This window comes from Phyllobates terribilis, unplaced genomic scaffold (assembly GCF_046119375.1).
Source record: "Phyllobates terribilis strain yellow unplaced genomic scaffold, ASM4611937v1 Scaffold_3__8_contigs__length_932513732, whole genome shotgun sequence".
NCBI lineage: Eukaryota > Metazoa > Chordata > Amphibia > Anura > Dendrobatidae > Phyllobates > Phyllobates terribilis.
In genome coordinates this window covers 913005862-913028941 of record NW_027362763.1, presented here as the reverse complement: position 1 = coordinate 913028941, position 23080 = coordinate 913005862, and positions in this window count along the sequence as shown.

Below are 23080 nucleotides of genomic sequence, written 5' to 3'. Positions count from 1 at the left end.
GAAGTACAATTTTTTTTGCTTGTGGTACATAGGAAACCAAAACCTTTCCATTATGGAATGCAAACATACTGCTGTACTGTTGTCTCCCTTTCACACTTACAAACTGTGTAGGCAATTATTTTTGATTTTTTCTTACAGTTCCGACATATGAAAGCTTCTGCATTTTCAGATAATCAATCAGATCACAATTTGAAAACCAATTGTCAGCTGTTATATTGCGACCCGATCCAAATAAGGGCTCAGCCAGTCTTTTTACAACATCACTGGGTTTGTTGCTGACACAGTAAAGACCTTCTGGTTGTTTTCCTGCATAAACTTCCAGGTTGTAAGTGTAGGTCTTACTGGCATCAACAAGGGCATACATTTTTATTCCATATTTGTTAGCCTTTGATGGAATATATTGACGGAAGGCACATTTACCACGAAAACCAGGGAGCATTTCGTCAATAGTGAGATTCTCCCCAGGGCAATAGCTTTTTTTACAGTTTTCAACAAATTTTTGGAATATATCACGAATTGGAGCAAGTCGGTCATGTGTTTTACGTTCGGTTCGGGTAGTTCTGTCGTCAAACCGAAGGCAACGAATTAGAAGCTTGAATCTGTTTATGGACATAACAAGGCCAAATTTTTCAACTCCGTCCCCATCTTTACTCCAAAGTTCCTCCAAACTTTGTCTATTTGCCCTATAAGCTCCTGCAAGGTATAATAATCCAAAAAAAGCACGCAGTTCTATTTCATCTGTGGCCTTGATGGTTCTGTTGCAGATGAACTTGTCCTTTATAATGTCTATATATTGGTTGGTATATGTGACAGTAGAGTCCAGAATGTCATCTGTGAATAAACTATTCCAGCATTCAACTGCAATTTTTGCATTACTTGCAGTTCCTATAACTGCAGGAAGGTGAGTAATAATGTTTTGAGGTTCCCTACGTTTTTTCTGGAGTGGCTTCTTGTTCCATTGTTTTTTTTTATCTTTTCCCATATAATAAGATTCTACATCTTCATCCTCATCACTGTCATCATCTTGCTCTGTTTCAGAATCCACTTCACATACTTCCACCTCATCATGAGAATCAATCTCACTTTCCTCCCCTAAATCCTCATTCAGTGTGGGGTCTGCATCATCTAACAGCATGTTTGTTACTTCCTCAACATCAAGGTTTTTTGATAAATTGTACATTTTCCTCTCCATTTCAGCAGATAATCTGAAGCAAGAGAAGGAATATGTGTTAGGGAACTACTGTATATGCCTGAGCAGCACACTTTCTTTTTTAATCTGCCTTATTTCTATGAAATATCCTCACACTTTGTGCTATACATTCATAAAACAAGCTAAATAAACAATTGTGATGAATAAAAACATAAAATACCAACCTTATTGAGTGTGACGTGTTCACATACAATGAGCCTGAGAGATTAGCGCAGTTTTATCTGTCCTCCTGAAGCTCTGCAATCCAACTGTGGTATGAGGTTTCACAGAGCTGCTAGAGACAGGAGACTACCCGGAGGGAGGGGATTTCCTCACAATCTGGTGAGGAAGGAGAAATGAAAGTAAAAGAGATGTGCCTGTCAGGCCTATTGTATGTGACGGAGGGTTAAAATTCATGGCATTGATATAATTGATTGACACTGCTAATTCTTATACTTTATTATCATTACCTTACATATATCAGACACTATTGTAACAGTTATATTACATGAACACTGTTGCTGGTACCATTATGCCGTACTGTATGAAAATTATTGCTTGCAGTCTAAGTGGAAATGTTATTTAAGGGTTTATATGCCATTATTATTTGGGCACATATTGAACTATTAAAAGTATAAAAAGAAAATAATCAGGCTGAGGTGCTCCCATTTCTTCTTGATTTGGACACTTACTTTATATATCCAAGGTCATTAGCTAAGGTCTAACTAAATTTAAAATTGACTTACCCTAAAAATTAGAAGGATTAAAATAAATTGCCCTTCTTTGGGCAACAATGTTGTGAGGTGTTACACTAGATTTGTACTATACTAATAAAAAAAACACAAAAAAACAACTTTACCTACTTCAGGTCAGATTACCAATACACTAGCAGGATGCAGCAGACCCCCATGGTAAAGGTGGGACCAGCACAGGTGCAAAATACTGATGGAGCAACCACTTACAGACCTATCAATTCATGGAGGGGGAGGTTGCCTTGTATTAAAAATGCACCCAGATGAGGCTTACATAGGGCGCCAGTCACACAGTTATGTGTGATGCACAGTGTCTGCGTTACAGCCTATTGATGATGCCCATTGTGAAGACACGGGGTCTTCCGTGGGAGTAAAACTACTCAGGCAACACAGGGTGTGGGTAAAACAGTGTGTCAAAACTTTATTGAACCACAACCCGGACAATAAACACATAGCATAGTCCCAGCAAGTACCCAAGATGGTGCATATTACACAGTCCTCACCCTTCCACTGGCCAGCCGGGAATAGAATAGCTGTTATTTTGGAGCTTCCATGGCCGACTACCCCCACAAGTGGCATCCCGCTTTTGGCGGGCCCTCAAAGAGTGGTGGTAATGACAAGCTTAGGAAACTAGCCAAGAGCAGTGAGGTCTGGGGCCAGGGGACCTGTTTATCCCTACCTGAATTCTTCAAGACGTCTCTGAGGGTTCAGTAATGGTCAACAGAGCCGATCTGTATTCCTCCAGCTGGGGCCAAAGTCTCCTAAGCTGACATGCTGTAGAATAACACCAAATAGAGGCAGAGACCCCCTTTTTATAGATCACAATTGTCCTTGCAGCCATCATTCACAGATCAAGGGTCAGGGATGAAGGTGGAAGGAGCTCATGATTCATTGTTTGAGCATTTAATCAACTTGCATTGCTTGTCCTCCATTGCTCGGCAAATCAACAAATTCCTGGCTGGTATAATACGTAATCAGCATACTATCAAACAGTATTGCTCGATGACCCTATCTTGCAAGACTTGCAGACAATAAGTTGCAGTACATCTTAACTCAAGTGTCAACATTCAGCATTTTTAAAACAATAGTCTGTGTTAATCAACCAAAGAAGAACACAAGTTAAAAAAGCCAACATAAAAATAAAGGTATATTGCTCTTGCCCATCAGAAAATATGTCTGGCATAATTAAGAAGAAAATCTGTGTTGTCACACCCATATTATTAGATCAGGTTGGCTGCCCAGCACTATATAAGTGCACCCCATATGACAGACACCCAAAATCAGCCAACAAACAGTAAAGTACCTAGCTGCACCCTGGAAAAAGATTAAAAAATGAGATGAAAAAATTATGTATAAAATACATGAGGTATTGGTCGATATTTTAGCCAAAATACTCAAGCTCATAACCCGCGTCAAGGATCCTCATACTTGTGAGTAGAGATGAGCGAACTTGTTCGAAAAACAATCAACAATCTCAAAGTCAGCACGAACATTGCACATTTGGATTCGTGTTTGGACCCCCGAGCGTTTTACTCAAAATCTGCAAAATTTGGACAAAGTAAGGTAAATTATCGTGTTTCCACTAATGCTTTTGTTAGGACATTGGCTAGGATAGTGATGCTGTATGATGAGCAGGGGGGGACATGTCTGATGAGGGGTGGGGAAAGGTCAGAGGAGCGGTGGACTGTTATTTAAAATTTTTTTTTTTTAACTTAATGAGTGGAGATTAAAGCAGACAATCAGGGTGCAGAAACCATCGTCAATGTCCAGCCACAAGGGCTTGTGTCATTGGCTGTCGAAGTCACATGTCCCTCTCCATATAAAGAGCAGATATGTTCTTTTGGTTCCATTTTGTCAGTGTAACAGCCCATAGAGGCTGATCCTGCTGCTGCTACTGGATAGTGAAATAGGTAGGCGGTTGATTGTCAGTCAGCTAATTCAGATAGATAGGATCCTGTGTGACTGTGAAATCGACTTTCCAGCAGAATTATCCTGTTTTGCTAATTAATATTATAATAATTTTTATTTTCATAGCGCCAGCATATTCTGCAGCATTTTACAATTTTAAGGGGGACTTGTACAGACAATAAAGACGTAACAAAATAAGCATTACTCAGATATCAAAAGGAGTGAGGGTCCTGCTCGCAAGCTTACAGAGTATGAGGAAATAAGGGAGACACAAAGGTAATATGTAATTATATTATTTAATACAGCCATAATATACTAAATAGGGTATGCAGATAACACTACATGAACTGGTCACCCGCCAGTATGTGTACAGTACAGACAGAAGCTATTAAGTGCATGGATGACATTAACATGATTTTGAAGAAAATTTTTACATGGGCCAAACTAGGACAGTTAGATAAGTATGTTAAGGCAATAGGCCAGTCTAAAAAATGTTTTTTTAGGGCTTGCTTAAAACCATGGGTATTGGGAATTAATCAAATTGTCCTGGGTAGTGCATTCCAAAGAATTGGTGCAGTACATAAGAAATCTTGGAGATGGGAGTGGGAGGTTCGGATTATGGAGGAATTTAGTTTTAAGGTATTAGCAGAACGGAGTGCACTGGTAGGGTGGTAGACTGAGTATAAAGCAACAAAGTGATATTAAAATATAACTTTTAATAGATAACAATTAAAAATGCCAATATGATAAAAAATTCTAAGAAAAAGACCAGAGACAAAGAGGAAGTCTCAGGACCTTTTAACCCGAAGAGCAACAGAGTCATAAACACATGCAGAAAAGATGGGTCAGCCTATCAACAGTGTATAGAAAAGTATTCTCAAAAGACGACAAATAATCACACTGTAGAGGAATAAGACCCTACAAATCCATAACCACAAAGGAATACATATTCAAGGGCAGATATCATACCGTTTTCCATAGCCCCAAATGGATGTAATGACCGTCAAAAGTCATATAGACTGTATGCTGCAAAAGTTAGTTGTTGCATACATAAATCATGTGCTTAAATAGAAAAAGTGCAAGCTGAGGTCAGACAAGTAGCACTACTAAGGCAATCCTTAGAACACAATTGTGCCATTTGTAAAAACAATCAAAGAATGCCTATACCAAAACTAAGAGTATATATAGCAAAAAACCTCACTGTGACAATTATTGACTATAGCTGTCATGTACAAATTAGAACTGTCTCATCCAGTCCTGCAGTGAAAAGTAGGTAGACTCGTCCTGGTGTGTGTTCATACTTCAAGAAATTCACCACCTGGTGGTCTCATATGGGGATTGGAGGTAGGATTCTCCCTACGAGTTTCCTCCCAAAAAAATTGCCCAGGGGAGACTTAGGCGGGCTGGGTGAACATCACCAGACATGTCCAGCCCTCAACCTCCTGTCTCAGGTCTCACCAATAGATACAGAGCACCATCAGGGTGGTAAACTGCTTATGTATTGCCAAAAACAGACCTGCAAAGTTAAGTGTCTCGATATAGTATAAATAATTTATTTTCAAATTTTTGATTAAGCAGATTAATTTCCCCTACCAAAAAGGACAATGTAACAAGTGCTAGGAGGTAGGTACACAGCTTCCAAATGCTGCAACAGACAACAATATAGTTGTGGTGTGTACATTTGCCAAATCAGATTAGTAAAAGAGTTATAAAAAAAATGACATTTTTTGTATTTCTTTAAAAACATTTCTTTGGTTTAATTTCTCTCCCTACCCTTGAGAAAAAATAAATAACAATAGAATGATACGTTGCTAACTAGGTATACACATGGAAAGGAAGATGCAGCAAAAGCCGTCAATACCATTGCAGCATTTATGGTTGCTAAATTGGACTAGTAAAATGTAAAATGTTTTATTTTTTTGTATTTATTCATATATATCTTTTGGTTTAAATTATCACACACACCTTCACCTTGACAAACATTTTGTAACACTGAAAATCTACGTTGCTAAATAGGTACACACACACAGAAAGGAAAAGACAGCGGAGGGCACCACCTAAAACTATATACTATGATGCTCAACCCTTCACATACAGAAACCCATGATCAAAATATATAAGCAGAAAAAGCAGTATGTATAAACGGGGATCACCAAAAGATATAAATTCAGAATAAATTTCATTAAACACTGAAATAGACCAACATGAGTTAAAAACATTTAAACAGCATAATGCTCAAACTAAATAACCAGCCGCAACATGGATTTGCATTGGCTGAACCTCAAGAAATGTCACCAACAAGAGAAAAAATACAAAATGGCTTAAACACTCAAAAAAGATACAGCATGGTACAACTTATCCATGTCAAACATTAACAGTGCAAGACAGAATCATACTCACAGGAGGCAGCTCCCTCACAGATTTTATCTATTAAGGTAATCAAGATTTAATTTATATAATACTGGACTAGCCATCTTCCCTCAGTAGTATTCCTCCCCTAATCAAGCCACCCTGGTAGTGGCGATACGTGTGAGGTTAGGGGTCTTCCATGCCTCTGGTGTGTATTTGCACATGGTCACCTATGGCTTACCCTGTTCTTTCTATAGGGATATAAGTGCAATAACTTGTTTTCTGATGTATTCTTCTGACGGATATTATCACAGGTCACTTTCTAGTGGACAGAGCATAGATACTAGTTGGATCAATAGTGTGAGTATGATTCTGTCTTGCACTGTTAATGTTTGACATGGATAAGTTGTACCATGCTGCATCTTTTTTGAGTGTTTAAGCCATTTTGTATTTTTTCTCTTGGTGGTGACATTTCTTGAGGTTCAGCCAATACAAATCCATGTTGCGGCTGTATATTTGGTTTGAGCATTATGCTTTTTAAATGTTTTTAACTCATGTTTGTCTAGTTCAGTGTTTAATAAAATTCATTCTGAATTTATATGGTTTAGTGATCCCCGTTTATACACACAGAAAGGAAGATGCAGCAAAAACCAGCAGTGATGGTGTGATCTATACGAACGCTAAATTGGACTAGTAAAACAGGCATGCAAAAATTAAAATTTGTCCTTTTTTATGGAACTAAAAATAAGAAAAGAAATCCTAGGTAGGTTTACATCCCAAAAGCAAGAAGTATTTGTGTGGCATATTTATTTCTTTCTTTTAAAAATGCAAACTTTAAGGTAGACAGTTGCATTTAAATTTCTGGAATGTGCAGATTTTTCTTTTCTCTTAAAAAAAAAATCTGCCTTCACAAACAAAAAATATAAAAGAAATGCCAAAAATGATATCATTCATGGCTTGTCTAGCCCATAAGCCAGGAAAAAAAGGCTTTCTCTGACAGATGAGCCTTGATTTTAATTCACATTCATTTTTTTTCTTGTGTTTTTACTTTTTTTTTTCTAGCATGGAATAAAGTAACGTCAATATTTTGGATGTTTCCATCTGGAAAGTTCTAAATATTTTCCAAGTGAATGAATTCAAAGTTGGAACAAATACTATGTACAAAATAGCTTCAAAAATAGCAAAAAATGGCTGAATGTTTCTGCTGCAGATTTTTCTATCATAAAAATCTTTGCTAAAATACTACTCCCTGTGAATAGAAACTTAGGTAAATTGTACCAAGCTTGCTGGAGTACATTCATAATGGTGCAGAAACATTGCCATGGTTATTCTAAAACTATTTCTGTTATATGAAACAATTCCATTGATGTGAATTGAATTGCTACTTAAATATAGGAAGATGTTAGATGATGTCACTTACCTGTAGTACTCCTTCTGACTATAACACCTACGGCAGAAATCGCTGCAGCTCTCCCTGCTAATGGAGCTAGACCATGTGGCACTGGCACCGTGGTGGCCGTAGAACAAGGTGAGAGCATATATATTAAGTCCTGGTACTACTTGTGCTCATTCCTATCCAGTTAGTTTCCCCTGTGTATTATTCTGGAACCCAATAGTTAATAGTTTCTGCTGGAGCCAGTGGCAGTATCTTTCCATATTGAAACATTCTACAATCCGTCCTTGGTTGCCAGTTATAGTGTGATATGCAGAAGTAGTGCTGTTGCTTCAAAAGCATACAGCAACTGTTAGAAATAACACAAGCACAGGAGACAGGAAGTGTTGTGCTTCAGAAGCATCCAGCAACTTGAGGGGTTAATACGGTCACAGGAGACAGGGAGTGTATTAGCAGAGCCCCAGGGGGATTGTGGGTGAGTTGTTTACTGTCTGGCTAGAGCCATAAAGAAAGGTGGTGTATGATCTGCACCTCACAGAAGGAAAGGAAACAGAATTTTGGTCAGGAGGGAAGCTAAAAACAGGTCAGATAGACTCCCTGAGCTAACAGTGTGGATTATTAACGGGCAGAAAAATAAGGACTGGAAGGAATCCTGTCATAGGGATCATCTCCCTCATCAAACCCTCCCCCCCTTCATCTCCATGCAGAATAAAGAATGCTGTGTACTATTGAGTCCTTGTGAAGGAAAAGCCTGTGGTTGTGTATGCATTAAAGGGCTTGTGCGGTACTTTAGATTACTCCCCCTTGTATCCCCCCAGGTCCCTAAGACTTTTTGTAACTACCTTATGCTGTTGATAATGCCTGTGAGCGGCGCTATCGGTGGCCGCTCATAGGCATCACGTGACCCCCGGCTGCAGCCAGCTCTGACATCCGCTGAGGGCACGACAAGTGATGGCAGCAGCCGAGGGTCACGATCTTTCTGGTTCCAAGTGGATTCCAGGCTGTGGGCGGGGTTATCCACTGCGCGCCCTGCCTCTCCCCATTCACTGGGAAAGCGCGCGGTGGATGGCGGGTGTGACGTGGGGGGTAATCCCGCCCACAACCCAGCAGCCACCACGGGGACTCCAGTGCTGAGTCACGCCTCATTTGTCGTGACATAGGCGCTGGGGTCACGTGATGCCTGTGAGCGGCCACCGATAGCGCCGCTCACAGGCATTATCAATAGCAGAAGGTATTTACAAAAAGTCTTAGGGATCTGGGGTGGTATACATGGGGGGGTAATCTAAAGTACCGCACAACCCCTTTAAAACTGTGCTGTACTGTGCTACTGGATAAACTGTGTACTACTGTGCTGCGAAGGACATTGTACTGTTACTGAAGCCTGTTGCTCAAAGAGACACTTAAATTGCTCTGGCCATACCTCATTAAATGTTACTGTTCTACCATTTCTGAGGACTCTTGTCAAATGTGTCTGGTCAGCAATTGAATCTATCCTGTACCTGAGAGAAGCTGCAGCCTATGGTCACCCTGAGTAACGGTTCCCCCAGGATTCCAACGAATTCATGTAACTGGTCTCGCCCCTATTTGAACTTAGGCGGCATACGTGTAACATATAGCAACTGCTCTGCTGACTCGTGGCGCCCCTTGTGTTTTTCCATGTTCTGACCTTGGCCTGCCTTCGATTTGAACTTCCGAGTTTTGACGTGGCTCCCTGACAACTCTTTGTCTGCCAGTCCTTCTGGCTTGCAATCTAGACTAATTGTATAACCATTCTCACCCCATTCTCATCCTCCTTATCAGGGATCATTGGTCATCCTCCTTTTCCAGTCCCACAAGCACAATTCACTTGAACTGCCCCTTAACAGCAATGTGACATGTAGGCATTATAGAAAGGTTGCTTTTCTACATTTTGGTGAGGTGGTATAATTAATGGAGCCTTTTTGTTGCCTGAAAACATAATATGTCTTGAGTAACAATCGCTTCTCAGCCTTTTGGCTTAGATTAAGTGTAGTAACTTTTGAAAAGGCGGCTTCATCCAGGGGCTGCCCCAATAGACTGATATATTATGCACACTGGGCATGGTGTGCTGTGAAGCATGCCGGGTGGCTTACATAGTCATCTGGTGGAAACCCTGACCCTCTAGGTTTGAGGCTATTAGGTTAGTTAAGGTTGAGAGTGCCAATGGTGTGAAGTGCCCCAGTAGTGGTGACCCTAGGGTGCCCTAACCTACTGGGGGTGGGAAACCCACTTAAATTTTGAGCACATTTGCACTGCACTTCACATTTACATTATTTTTTAACACACCCATTTCCAGGCCTTTTGGCTAGAATGGGGATTTTTTTAATTCCTGATCGAAGGTCTGGCTAGCATTACACTAGCATCACCTTTACTTAATTGTTTTTCACATATGTGTCACCTTTTGAACATGTGCCTTTGTCACTAGGATTTATAAGGATGCTGTTCCCTTATGAGTTCCCAACTAATAGGTCTTGGGGGGCAGTATGCGGTCATCAAGTTACACTCCCCCCCCTGACCCTTAGCTCTCCTTACTTGGGAGGGCAGTCGACCTAGATGGCACCTAGTTTTGCTTGGGTGGGAGCCCAAGCAGATGCTGGGAGCAAGATTGAGTCTCCCTTTGCTTTGGCTGGGGGGAGGCTACCTGCTGATGCCTTCGGGCTTGGAGAAACAGGGATATGTTTATTGGGGGCCTTTCTCCTGTTGGAGAGGGATGTGATTGACCATATCTTAGTGCACTTTTTTTGTGGCACTTGTCAGGCTCTTAAAAAATGTGTTGACCAACATTACAATGTGTAATTACCCTCCCATAACTGGTAAAGTTTCTCCTTGTGGAGAGTGCCAAGCAAGCGTAAGGAGAGTTATCAGCCATGAACTGCTACTCTGAGAATTTAAATATGCAAATAGTCTTTTCAGAAAGGGAGAGGACAAGAACTCTCGTTTTGCCTGTTGGAAGTAGCAATTGTAAAAATCTTGTCTAATGACTTAGGAGAAGAAGCCAAACAGAAAATCGATTTATGGAGTTGCAAATGGAGTTTCTGGTTTGGTATCTTAACCTAAGCCATGTGATAAAGCCCTTTTATAAGACAAATATTGACTTTTAGGACTACTACTTTTAATAGGTGGCGCCAGAGTTTCCATCCTCTTCCTCTCTGAATCGGCAATTTACACATTGTATAAGATGAACACTTGTTTTTTAGAGACTTATCATTGCATACCTGATTTAATATTATTATAATGTACTCAAAGTTTTCTCAGTTTATAGAATGATTTATTTCATGAAAGAAGCGTTTTGGATGCACTGGGCCTTTAAATAAATACACAAAAGGTTTCCATGTTCTTTGACAGCTATTTGCTTATATCAAGGGCTTAAAACAGGTAAAAGTTGACTTTTTCTCTGCTAAAGCATATGGTTTATTGGAAATGCTTTTTCTACTCAAAATCATTTATGTGACTTTCAAACTTGTAATGGTCTTTGATTAGAATCACATTGCTTTGCTGGAGTCTCAAATTTCATGCAATGAAGAAATCTCTTTTATAGCAGAATAAAACAACAATTTGCGAATACTATAATTACATACATACTTATGTAAACTAGCCTGCTTTTATCTACATTAATATTTGCAGTGTGAAAAAATGGATTACACTATTATCTAGAGTAATAAATAGAGATGAGCAAACCAGGTAAAATTTGAATTTGTCTGTTGCCGCAGATTTTCCCAAATGCGAAGAGGAGGAGCTACAGAAAAAAATTCAGCAGAAAACGCTGTAAAATCAGTGTGTGTGACCATATCCTAATAAAATATTATTTGTAACAAAAACGTCAATGTTTCTGAAGCAGTTTCCACTTTAAAAATTTGTCGTCTTTTGACACCTGGAAAAAAGTTGTGTAAACATACCTTTTAGGGTATATGCATATTTAGTTTTGTGGAGCATATCCTCTTCAAAATGCTTCTCAAAAAACTGCTTCAAAAATTCTTGGAAAATTCTTCCAGTTAATTTCTGTAGAACATCCACTTTACTTCAGGAAAAAGTCTTCTAAAACTCTTTAGAACCTCTTCAAAACAGCTTTAGGAAACACTCAGGAAAAGAAAAACGGCACCAAAAGTCCCTCAAAAAGGTCAGTTTCTGAATGTGATTTCTTCTTGAAAAACTGGTGACTTTTGAATGCGTCAAACAATCTGGGTGCACATAGCCTGAATCCACAGCAAATCTGTTATATAGGGTAGACGTTGTGCTTCTATGTGCTGTAGATTGCAGTTGATGACTGCCCGTAGGTACTGTTGACAATTGTGCGGAATTACAGTGAGACGATTTACATTATATTACTATCAAAAGTGTGTTCACATGTGACTGATTTGCGGCTGATTTTATCATGGCAAATATTTATTTTCAACATACAGATTTTTACACAGATTTTGCCCTATACATGCAAAAAGTGAAATCTGTGCTGAAATGTCAAGATATATCATTGACATGCTACATATTTGAAATCCATACTACATGTCAATTTCCATACAGATTTTCCCACATCATGTAGATGAGATTTAGTAAAATCTGACCCAATATGCTCCTGCTGCATTATACTTCTTCTAGTGTACTTTTCCATCCACAAATCAAAACTAAAAAATCTTACCACATATTTCCCTGTAAACATACCCATGCATCCTAGACAGTAGTAGGGATCTAAGGGAAAACATTCTTCCTTGTGGACAGTGACATGTCTAGCATGCCAGTGTAAGCAGGCTTATGAGCAATGCAATACACCTCTGTAAAATTAAATATGCAAATTGCCTCTACAGAAACAAAGAGAACTTTAACTCTAGTATGTTACGCTCGCGCCCGGACTGACTGGCGCGATTGTTACATCCAATAGGTGGCACTAGAATTCAAGTCTTCTTTCTCTCTGATGAGGAAATTTGCATAAACGGTAGTAAATCTTACATCTTCAGACTTGGCTCATGTACCAGTTTAGAGCTACATTTGTTGTAGAACTATCAGTGCAAACATGCTATGCTGTATAGAGTTTAGATAATTATGGAGATTCTAGCAGCGGATACTGTGAATTTCTAAAATTCGACAAATATCTACCTAGTCCAGCAATGATCATCTTCTGCTGATAAAACACTGATTGCATTGAAACTACAGCAAGCTGCTGAGCATCTGAGACATCCCTGGAATCAGGTTTTCTGCCCCTACATTATTCCACTCACAGATTAAATAGCAAAAACTTGCAATCAGATTCCCTTTAATGCTAACAAATTCCTAAACTTGTCCATCTGAGCTTAACATATCTGGCTAAGGGAAACTGGATGGTAACCGGTGGTAACTAACAACAGATTGCAATAACAGACTTGTTTAACTTAACCCCTTAATAACATCTGACGTACTAATACGCGTCTGTGCCCTGGGACTTAAGAGCCAGACCCGTATTAGTACGTCATATCTTTAATGCGGCACCGCGACTTAAGTCGCGGTGACAGCATTAAAGTTACGGTGCCATCCTACTTCCTGGTAGATGGCGTCATCATCCCGGGGGCTGTCGCCGCCCCCCCGCACCAGCGATCGCTGTGATTGGCTGTTCAAATCTGAATAGCCAATCACAGCATTTCTCACTGTTTCCGGCAATGTGATTGCCAGAAACAGTGATCTGCAGCCTAGGATCGGTGCTCCTATGAGCACCGATCCTAGACTGTTGCTAGGACACCCCAGCCCTGGCCCCGGACTGCTATGATCGGTGCGATCGCCGATCACATCGATCGCACCGATCGTAGCGCGACCGCGCGGTGACAGGGCGGTCATGGGGCGGTGACCGGCTTGTGACCTGCCTGTCACCGCCCCATGACCCCCTGTAATGTGACTCAAGCCCCCAGACTGCTCTGATTGGAGCGATCAATGATGACATCGATCGCTCCAATCAGAGTACCTGAATACAGGTGACCAGGCGGTCACAGGGAGGTGTCACCCCTCTGTGACCCCCTGTGGTGCGTGCTCTGCTCCAGCCATGTCTGATTGGTGCAATCAGTGTCACCAATCAGATGGCTGGGGCACAACATGCACCACAGGGGGTCACAGAGGGGTGACACCTCCCTGTGACCGCCTGGTCACCTGTATTCAGGTACTCTGATTGGAGCGATCGATGTCATCAATGATTGCTCCAATCAGATTACCTCCACCTGTCACCAGCCCATCATCACCCTGTGACCGCCCTGCAGACCCTCACATTTGGTGAGGATTTCTACAGAGCGATCACATCTGATGTGTCTGTTCTGGGCCTTGTAGTGCCACAGAATATTCTCACTGTTCCAGTCGCTGCTGCTGCTGCCGCTGCTCCTGGATCTTCTGTTCCTGCGTCCTGGATCTTCTGTTCCTGCGTCCTGGATCTTCTGCTCCTGACCTGCTGTAGTTCCTGCTCCAGAGCCTGCTGCTGATCCTGCAGAGAAGACTTTGGTAAGTCTGTTCTCCCCTCATCCACCCCAATCCCCCCTCCCCCCTCTTTTTACCCCCCCTTACCTTTTTTTTCTGCGTCCTGCAGCGGTCTCCAGCTCTGGTCCGAGTCTCCAGCTCCACTCCCGGTCACCAGCGCCGGGCTCCTGGTCACCAGCGCCGGGCTCCTGGTCACCAGCGCCGGGCTCCTGGTCTCCTGCACCGGGCTCCTGGTCTCCTGCTCCGGGCTCCTGGTCTCCTGCTCCGGGCTCCTGGTCTCCTGCACCGGGCTCCTGGTCTCCTGCACCGGGCTCCTGGTCTCCTGCTCCGGGCTCCTGGTCTCCTGCTCCGGGCTCCTGGTCTCCTGCACCGGGCTCCTGGTCTCCTGCACCGGGCTCCTGGTCTCCTGCACCGGGCTCCTGGTCTCCTGCTCCGGGTTCCTGGTCTCCTGCTCCGGGCTCCCGGGCTCCTGCTCTGGGTCTTCTGTTCCAGTCCTGCTGACCCTTTGGTAAGTCCATCTCTGATCTCCCCTCATCCACCCCAATCCCCCTCTTCCCACTCTCCTGTCTTTTTACCCCTCTTCCCACTCCCCTGTCTTTTTACCCCCCTTCCCATCCCAATCCGCCTCACCCCAGTGTCCCTGTTAATTCTTTTGCTTCTGATCTCCAGCTCCAGTACCAGTCTCCTGCTCCGTGCTCCTGGTCTCCTGCACCGGGCTCCTGGTCTCCTGCTCCGGGCTCCTGGTCTCCTGCACCGGGCTCCTGGTCTCCTGCACCGGGCTCCTGGTCTCCTGCACCGGGCTCCTGGTCTCCTGCACCGGGCTCCTGGTCTCCTGCTCCGGGCTCCTGGTCTCCTGCTCCGGGCTCCTGGTCTCCTGCTCCGGGCTCCTGGTCTCCTGCTCCGGGCTCCTGGTCTCCTGCTCCGGGCTCCTGGTCTCCTGCTCTGGGTCTTCTGTTCCAGTCCTGCTGACCCTTTGGTAAGTCCATCTCTGATCTCCCCTCATCCACCCCAATCCCCCTCTTCCCCCTCTTCCCACTCCCCTGTCTTTTTACCCCTCTTCCCACTCCCCTGTCTTTTAACCCCCCTTCCCACCCCAGTGTCCCTGTTAATTCTTTTGCTTCTGATCTCCAGCTCCAGCACCGGGCTCCTGGTCTCCTGCACCGGGCTCCTGGTCTCCTGCACCAGGCTCCTGGTCTCCTGCACCGGGCTCCTGGTCTCCTGCACCGGGCTCCTGGTTTCCTGCACCGGGCTCCTGGTCTCCTGCACCGGGCTCCTGGTCTCCTGCACCGGGCTCCTGGTCTCCTGCACCGGGCTCCTGGTCTCCTGCACCGGGCTCCTGGTCTCCTGCTCCGGGTTCCTGGTCTCCTGCTCCGGGCTCCCGGGCTCCTGCTCTGGGTCTTCTGTTCCAGTCCTGCTGACCCTTTGGTAAGTCCATCTCTGATCTCCCCTCATCCACCCCAATCCCCCTCTTCCCACTCTCCTGTCTTTTTACCCCTCTTCCCACTCCCCTGTCTTTTTACCCCCCTTCCCATCCCAATCCGCCTCACCCCAGTGTCCCTGTTAATTCTTTTGCTTCTGATCTCCAGCTCCAGTACCAGTCTCCTGCTCCGTGCTCCTGGTCTCCTGCACCGGGCTCCTGGTCTCCTGCTCCGGGCTCCCGGTCACCAGCGCCGGTCTCCTGCTCCGGGCTCCCGGTCTCCTGCTCCGGGCCCCCGGTCTCCTGCTCCGGGCCCCCGGTCTCCTGCTCCGGGCCCCCGGTCTCCTGCTCCGGGCTCCCGGTCTCCTGCTCCGGGCTCCCGGTCACCAGCGCCGGTCTCCTGCTCCGGGCTCCCGGTCTCCTGCTCCGGGCCCCCGGTCTCCTGCTCCGGGCCCCCGGTCTCCTGCTCCGGGCTCCCGGTCTCCTGCTCCGGGCTCCCGGTCACCAGCGCCTGTCTCCTGCTCCGGGCTCCCGGTCTCCTGCTCCGGGCCCCCGGTCTCCTGCTCCGGGCCCCCGGTCTCCTGCTCCGGGCTCCCGGTCTCCTGCTCCGGGCTCCCGGTCTCCTGCTCCGGGCTCCCGGTCACCAGCGCCGGGCTCCTGCTCCGGGCTCCCGGTCTCCTGCTCCGGGCTCCCGGTCTCCTGCTCCGGGCTCCCGGTCACCAGCGCCGGGCTCCTGCTACGGGCTCCCGGTCCTGAAAGAACAGAGAGGACTTTGGTAAGTAATCTGATCTCCCCTCATCCAACCCAATTCCCCTCTTCCCACTCCCCACACATTTGTGCGCACATCCAGCAGCCGCCGAGTATTGATCGGTGGCATAGTTCACCAATCCACACTCGTGCTCGCTGTTTGCACCACATACAGTATTTCCTTTTTCCACACACTCTAAATAAAGTACTGACACACACACACTCTCAAAGAATTGACACACACGCAGCACATACATAACAAACAATGTCCAGCTCATCCCAAACTCATTATTCAGCGGAGGAGGCATACGCTATTCTTGCCTCCGACACTGACAGTGAGGGTGAGGATCCCACATTTCTTTGTTTTTCCAACTCCTCGTCGTCTTCCTCCTTCTCTTCTTCCTCCTCTTCCTCAGGTTCTGCTGGCCCGCCCCGCCGTCGTCGCAGGAGAGATGTTCCAGCGCCCCCCACTACTGAGCCTATATGGACTTCGCCCCCTGAAAATTATGAGCCGCTGATTCCTGATTTCGTAGCGGAATCAGGAATCAAGTTTGACACCACCGGCCTCACAGAAATAGACTTTTTCAAAGTCTTTTTCTCTGAGGATTTTATAAACCTCATGGTGGGCCAAACTAATTTATACGCTCATCAATTTTTAGAACAAAACCCCTCTTCATCATTTTCTAACTGGTCTCCTGTAGACGCAGTAGAAATGATGAAGTTTTGGGGCCTGGTCCTTCTTATGGGGATCTTGAAGAAGCCCGAGCTTCGGCAATACTGGAGTGTTGACGTTTTGTATAACACTCCAGTGTTCCAAATGGTCATGCCCCGGACACGTTTTCAGGCCATCTACAAGTTCTTGCATTACCAAGATAATGCAAGGTGTCCTGCACGCGATGACCCGAACTTTGATCGTCTTTTCAAAGTTCGGCCGGTCATCGAACACTTCAACAACAAGTTTGGTGAAGTGTACGTGCCCCAAAGGGACATTTGTGTGGATGAGTCCTTAATTTCTTTTAAGGGGCGGCTTGGATTCCGGCAGTACCTGCCCAGTAAGAGGGCAAGGTACGGGATCAAGCTGTATAAACTTTGTGAGAGTACCTCAGGATACACTCACAAGTTTAGAGTTTATGAAGGGAAGGACTCCCGGATTGAACCCCCTGAATGCCCCCCTGTTCTGGGAGTGAGTGGGAAAATTGTGTGGGACTTGGTGCACCCACTGCTTGATAAAGGTTATCACCTCTACGTGGATAACTTTTATACAAGTATCCCGCTCTTCCAGTCCCTCTCTGCGCGACGTACCGCAGCCTGCGGTACTGTCCGCAAAATTCAGAAAGGCCTCCCAAAGACGCTAATTGGGCAGCTGCTCAAGAGGGGTGAGAGTAGAGCCCAATGTAGCGACCACCTGTTGATGGTCAAGTACAAGGACAAAAGGGATGTCCTTTTCTTGACCACCATACATGGTGATGGCAGCACACTCAGCACTGTACGAGGTTCCACTACACAGGTCGTCAAACCAGACTGTGTAGTGGGGTACAACAAGTACATGGGGGGAGTTGATCTCTCTGATCAAGTCCTCCAGCCATACAGTGCTTTGAGAAAGTCCAGAGTGTGGTACAAGAAGCTGGCCGTGCACATTGTACAGATGGCAATGCACAATGCTTTCCTTCTGTCACAATGTGCAGGCCAGACTTCTGCGTCGTACCTTCAGTTTCAGGAAACAGTTATCAAGGCCCTGATATTTAGCAGCGGTGACAGAGAGGGCCCCAGTACTTCTGGAATTGAAGGACCAAGGATTGTACCAGGCCAGCATTTCCCAGGGCAGATCCCTCACAGCGGAAAAAAAGGAAAGTCACAAAAGAGGTGCCGAGTGTGTTATAAAAGTGGAATACGCAAGGACACCATTTATCAATGTGACACCTGCCCTGACAAACCTGGCCTGTGTATGAAAGACTGCTTCAAAAGGTACCATACTTCGATGGACTATTGAAGTAATTTCTGAAGTATAACAACCTGACGAACACTGCACAGCTGACGTAGTGTTCGTCAGGTTGTCATACATCAGTTGTGTAGTGTTCGTCAGATTGTCCTACACAACTGATGTATAACACTACATTACAAAATTCAAAAATCAACTAACACTACCAAAAAGGGGGCACTTGTTAGGCATTTCACTGTTTAGGCACATCAAGGGCTCTGAGAACATGACATGACGCCCGCAGACCATTCCATCAAAGTCTGCGTTCAAAAGCGTCACTCCTTCCCTTCCGAGCCCTTACATGCGCCCAAACAGTAGTTTTTTTCCAACACATGGGGTATATGAGTACTCAGGAGAAATTGCACAACAACTTATGGGGTGCAATTTCTCCTAGTACCCTTGTGAAAATATTTTTTTTTGCATTTTTGTGGAAAAAATGTTTTTTTTTTATTTTCACAAGTCAACATTATGATTTTCTGAGAGGCACCTGGGGGTTCAATGGGCTCACCACACATCTATATAAGTTCCCTGGGGGGTCTAGTTTCCAAAATGGGGTCACTTGTGGGGGAGCTCCAATGTTTGGGCACACAGGGACTCTCTAAATGCAACATGGTGTCCTCTAACAAATTTAACGGAAAATCGGCTCAAATTGTTAGCGACACCATGTTGCGTTTGGAGAGCTGCTGTGTGCCCAAACATTGGAGCTCCCCCACAAGTGACCCCATTTTGGAAACTAGACCCCCCAAGGCACCTATCTAGATGCATTGTGAGCACTTGGAACCCTCAGGTGCTTCACAAATTGATTTATAAAAATGAAAAAGTGTTTTTTTTTTCACTTTTTCATTGTTACGAATCAATTTGTGAAGCACCTGGGGGTTCCAAGTGCTCACTATGCATCTAGATAGGTGCCTTGGGGGGTCTAGTTTCCAAAATGGGGTCACTTGTGGGGGAGCTCCAATGTTTGGGCACACAGCGGCTCTCCAAACGCAACATGGTGTTGCTAACAATTTGAGCCAATTTTGCGTTAAATTTGTTAGCGGACACCATGTTGCATTTAGAGAGCCGCTGTGTGCCCAAATATTGGAGCTCCCCCACAAGTGACCCCATTTTGGAAACTAGACCACCCAAGGCACCTATCTAGATGCATAGTGAGCACTTGGAACCCCCAGGTGCTTCACAAATTGATTCGTAACAATGAAAAAGTGAAAAAAAAAACAATTTTTCATTTTTATAAATCAATTTGTGAAGCACCTGAGGGTTCCAAGTGCTCACAATGCATCTAGATAGGTGCCTTGGGGGGTCTAGTTTCCAAAATGGGGTCACTTGTGGGGGAGTTCCAATGTTTGGGCACACAGGGACTCTCTAAATGCAACATGGTGTCCTCTAACAAATTTAACGGAAAATCGGCTCAAATTGTTAGCGACACCATGTTGCGTTTGGAGAGCCGCTGTGTGCCCAAACATTGGAGCTCCCCCACAAGTGACCCCATTTTGGAAACTAGACCCCCCAAGGCACCTATCTAGATGCATTGTGAGCACTTGGAACCCTCAGATGCTTCACAAATTGATTCATAAAAATGAAAAAGTGTTTTTTTTTTCACTTTTTCATTGTTACGAATCAATTTGTGAAGCACCTGGGGGTTCAAAGTGCTCACTATGCATCTAGATAGGTGCCTTGGGGGGTCTAGTTTCCAAAATGGGGTCACTTGTGGGGGAGCTCCAATGTTTGGGCACACAGCGGCTCTCCAAACGCAACATGGTGTCGCTAACAATTTGAGCCGATTTTCCGTTAAATTTGTTAGAGGACACCATGTTGCATTTAAAGAGTCCCTGTGTGCCCAAACATTGGAACTCCTCCACAAGTGACCCCATTTTGGAAACTAGACCCCCCAAGGCACCTATCTAGATGCATTGTGAGCACTTGGAACCCTCAGGTGCTTCACAAATTGATTTATAAAAATGAAAAAGTGTTTTTTTTTTCACTTTTTCATTGTTACGAATCAATTTGTGAAGCACCTGAGGGTTCCAAGTGCTCACTATGCATCTAGATAGGTGCCTTGGGGGGTCTAGTTTCCAAAATGGGGTCACTTGTGGGGGAGCTCCAATGTTTGGGCACACAGCGGCTCTCCAAACGCAACATGGTGTCGCTAACAATTTGAGCTAATTTTGCGTTAAATTTGTTAGCGGACACCATGTTGCATTTAGAGAGCCGCTGTGTGCCCAAATATTGGAGCTCCCCCACAAGTGACCCCATTTTGGAAACTAGACCACCCAAGGCACCTATCTAGATGCATAGTGAGCACTTGGAACCCTCAGGTGCTTCACAAATTGATTCATAAAAATGAAAAAGTGTTTATTTTTTCACTTTTTCATTGTTACGAATCAATTTGTGAAGCACCTGGGGGTTCCAAGTGCTCACTATGCATCTAGATAGGTGCCTTGTGGGGTCTAGTTTCCAAAATGGGGTCACTTGTGGGGGAGCTCCAATGTTTGGGCACACAGGGACTCTCTAAATGCAACATGGTGTCCTCTAACAAATTTAACGGAAAATCGGCTCAAATTGTTAGCGACACCATGTTGCGTTTGGAGAGCCGCTGTGTGCCCAAACATTGGAGCTCCCCCACAAGTGACCCCATTTTGGAAACTAGACCCCCCAAGGCACCTATCTAGATGCATTGTGAGCACTTGGAACCCTCAGGTGCTTCACAAATTGATTCATAAAAATGAAAAAGTGTTGTTTTTTTTCACTTTTTCATTGTTACGAATCAATTTGTGAAGCACCTGGGGGTTCCAAGTGCTCACTATGCATCTAGAAAGGTGCCTTGGGGTGTCTAGTTTCCAAAATGGGGTCACTTGTGGGGGAGCTCCAAAGTTTGGGCACACATGGGCTCTCCAAACACAACATGGCGTCCGCTAATTATTCAAGCAAATTTTACAATCAAAAAGTCAAATGGCGCTCCTTCCCTTCCGAGCCCTGCCGTGCGCCCAAACAGTGTTTTTTCCCCAAATATTGGGTATCTGCGTGCCCAGGGGAAATTGCACAACAAATTTTGGGGTCCATTTTTTCTTGTTACCCCTGTGAAAATAAAAAAAATTGGGTCTAAAGTAACATTTTTGTGAAAAAAGTTAAATGTTCATTTTTTTCTTCCACATTCCAAAAATTCCTGTGAAGCACCTGAAGGGTTAATAAAGTTCTTGAATGTGGTTTTGAGCACCTTGAGGGGTGCAGTTTTTAGAATGGTGTCACTTTTGGGTATTTTCTGTCATAAAGACCTCTCAAAGTGACTTCAAATGTGATGTGGTCCCTAAAAAAATGTTTTTGTAAATTTTGTTGGAAAAATGAGAAATCGCTGGTCAACTTTTAACCCTTATAGCTCCCTAACAAAAGAAAATTTTGGTTCCAAAATTGTGCTGATGTAAAGTAGACATGTGGGAAATGTTATTTATTAACTCTTTTGTGTGACATATCGCTCTGATTTCAGGGCTTAAAAATTCAAATTTTGAAAATTGCAAAATTTTCAAAATTTTCGCCAAATTTCCGTTTTTTTCACAAATAAACGCAAGTGATATCGAAGAAATTTTTCCACAATCATGAAGTACAATATGTCACGAAAAAACAATCTCAGAATCAGGGGGATCCATTGAAGCGTTCCAGAGTAATTACCTCATAAAGTGACAGTGGTCAGAATTGTAAAAATTGGCCCGGTCATTAACGTGCAAACCACCCGCGGGGCTTAAGGGGTTAAAAAAATGGAAAAAGTGGAAAAAATATCATTTTTTTCTTGGTAAATGCCTGCTTTACTGGTGTTTATACACAGGTAGTGCAAACGGAAGAAGACTTGGCTTTTGCACAATTCGTCATGCAAAAAAATATCACTGTATGAGGAGTGACAAGAGCTTTGTTCTTTGCTAAATGAAGAATTGATAGCTTTTGCCAAGGCCATCCAAAATTATTCCTTTATTTAGGGAGCAAAAACTGATGCGCTGTTTTGAAACTGATGAAGCAACGTCTTGTGTTCAAGCTGTAGAAAAAAAATTATCACTACTATGGGAGCGTATAATGTTTGTGTACCCTTTATAGGGGACGCTTCCCAGCAGAAGTATGGTATAGTAGACATTACACTGGACATTGCAAGAGATGTGCGTGGATGTCTAGCAGCAGCAACAGAATCTGCATGGCATAAAAATATGACAGGGCAAGCAAGGGGATGTCTAGCAGTGTGGAACTAACTCAGCTCCATCAGCAACAGTATAGTATACCAGTGGGCAGCCAGGTGATATGTGGCAGGTGTGGCTGTGCACTGGAAAAGGCACAAATTGCAATGTATGATGAGGCAGGTAAGGCTATGTCTTGCAATGTAGGGTCAGCAATGGTAGCCTCGGAAGCAGCAGTATAGTATAGGTGACATGCTGTAAAGCGATAGATGCCTGGCTTGGCATGGGCCATTGGAACTTGCAATAGCAGAAGAGTGTAGAGACAATGATGAACAAGCAGGCAGGCAGATGGTAGAGATTATCTAATCACTGGTATCAGCCATAAGTGAATTAAAGGGGTTGTCCAGTACTTTATATTACCCCTCCAATGTATCCCCCCAGGGCCCCTAAGGATTTTTGTAATTACTTTACGTTGCAGACACTGCCTGTGAGCGGCGCCAACCCCTTACCGACCTTGGTTGTATTGGTACGTACAAGGTCTTGTCTCTGCATTTGATGAGGGCTTTGGCACTGAGCCTGCATCTTTCCCTGCACATGACAGCTGATCTGATCAGCTGTCATGTGCCGCTAACAGCCGTGGGTGGATCCGAGATCCACCCGCGGCTGTTAACAATTTAAATGCCGTTGTTAATCTCTGATAGCGGCATATAAAACACGCCAGGCAGAAGCGCGTCACAAGACACGCCCCTTGG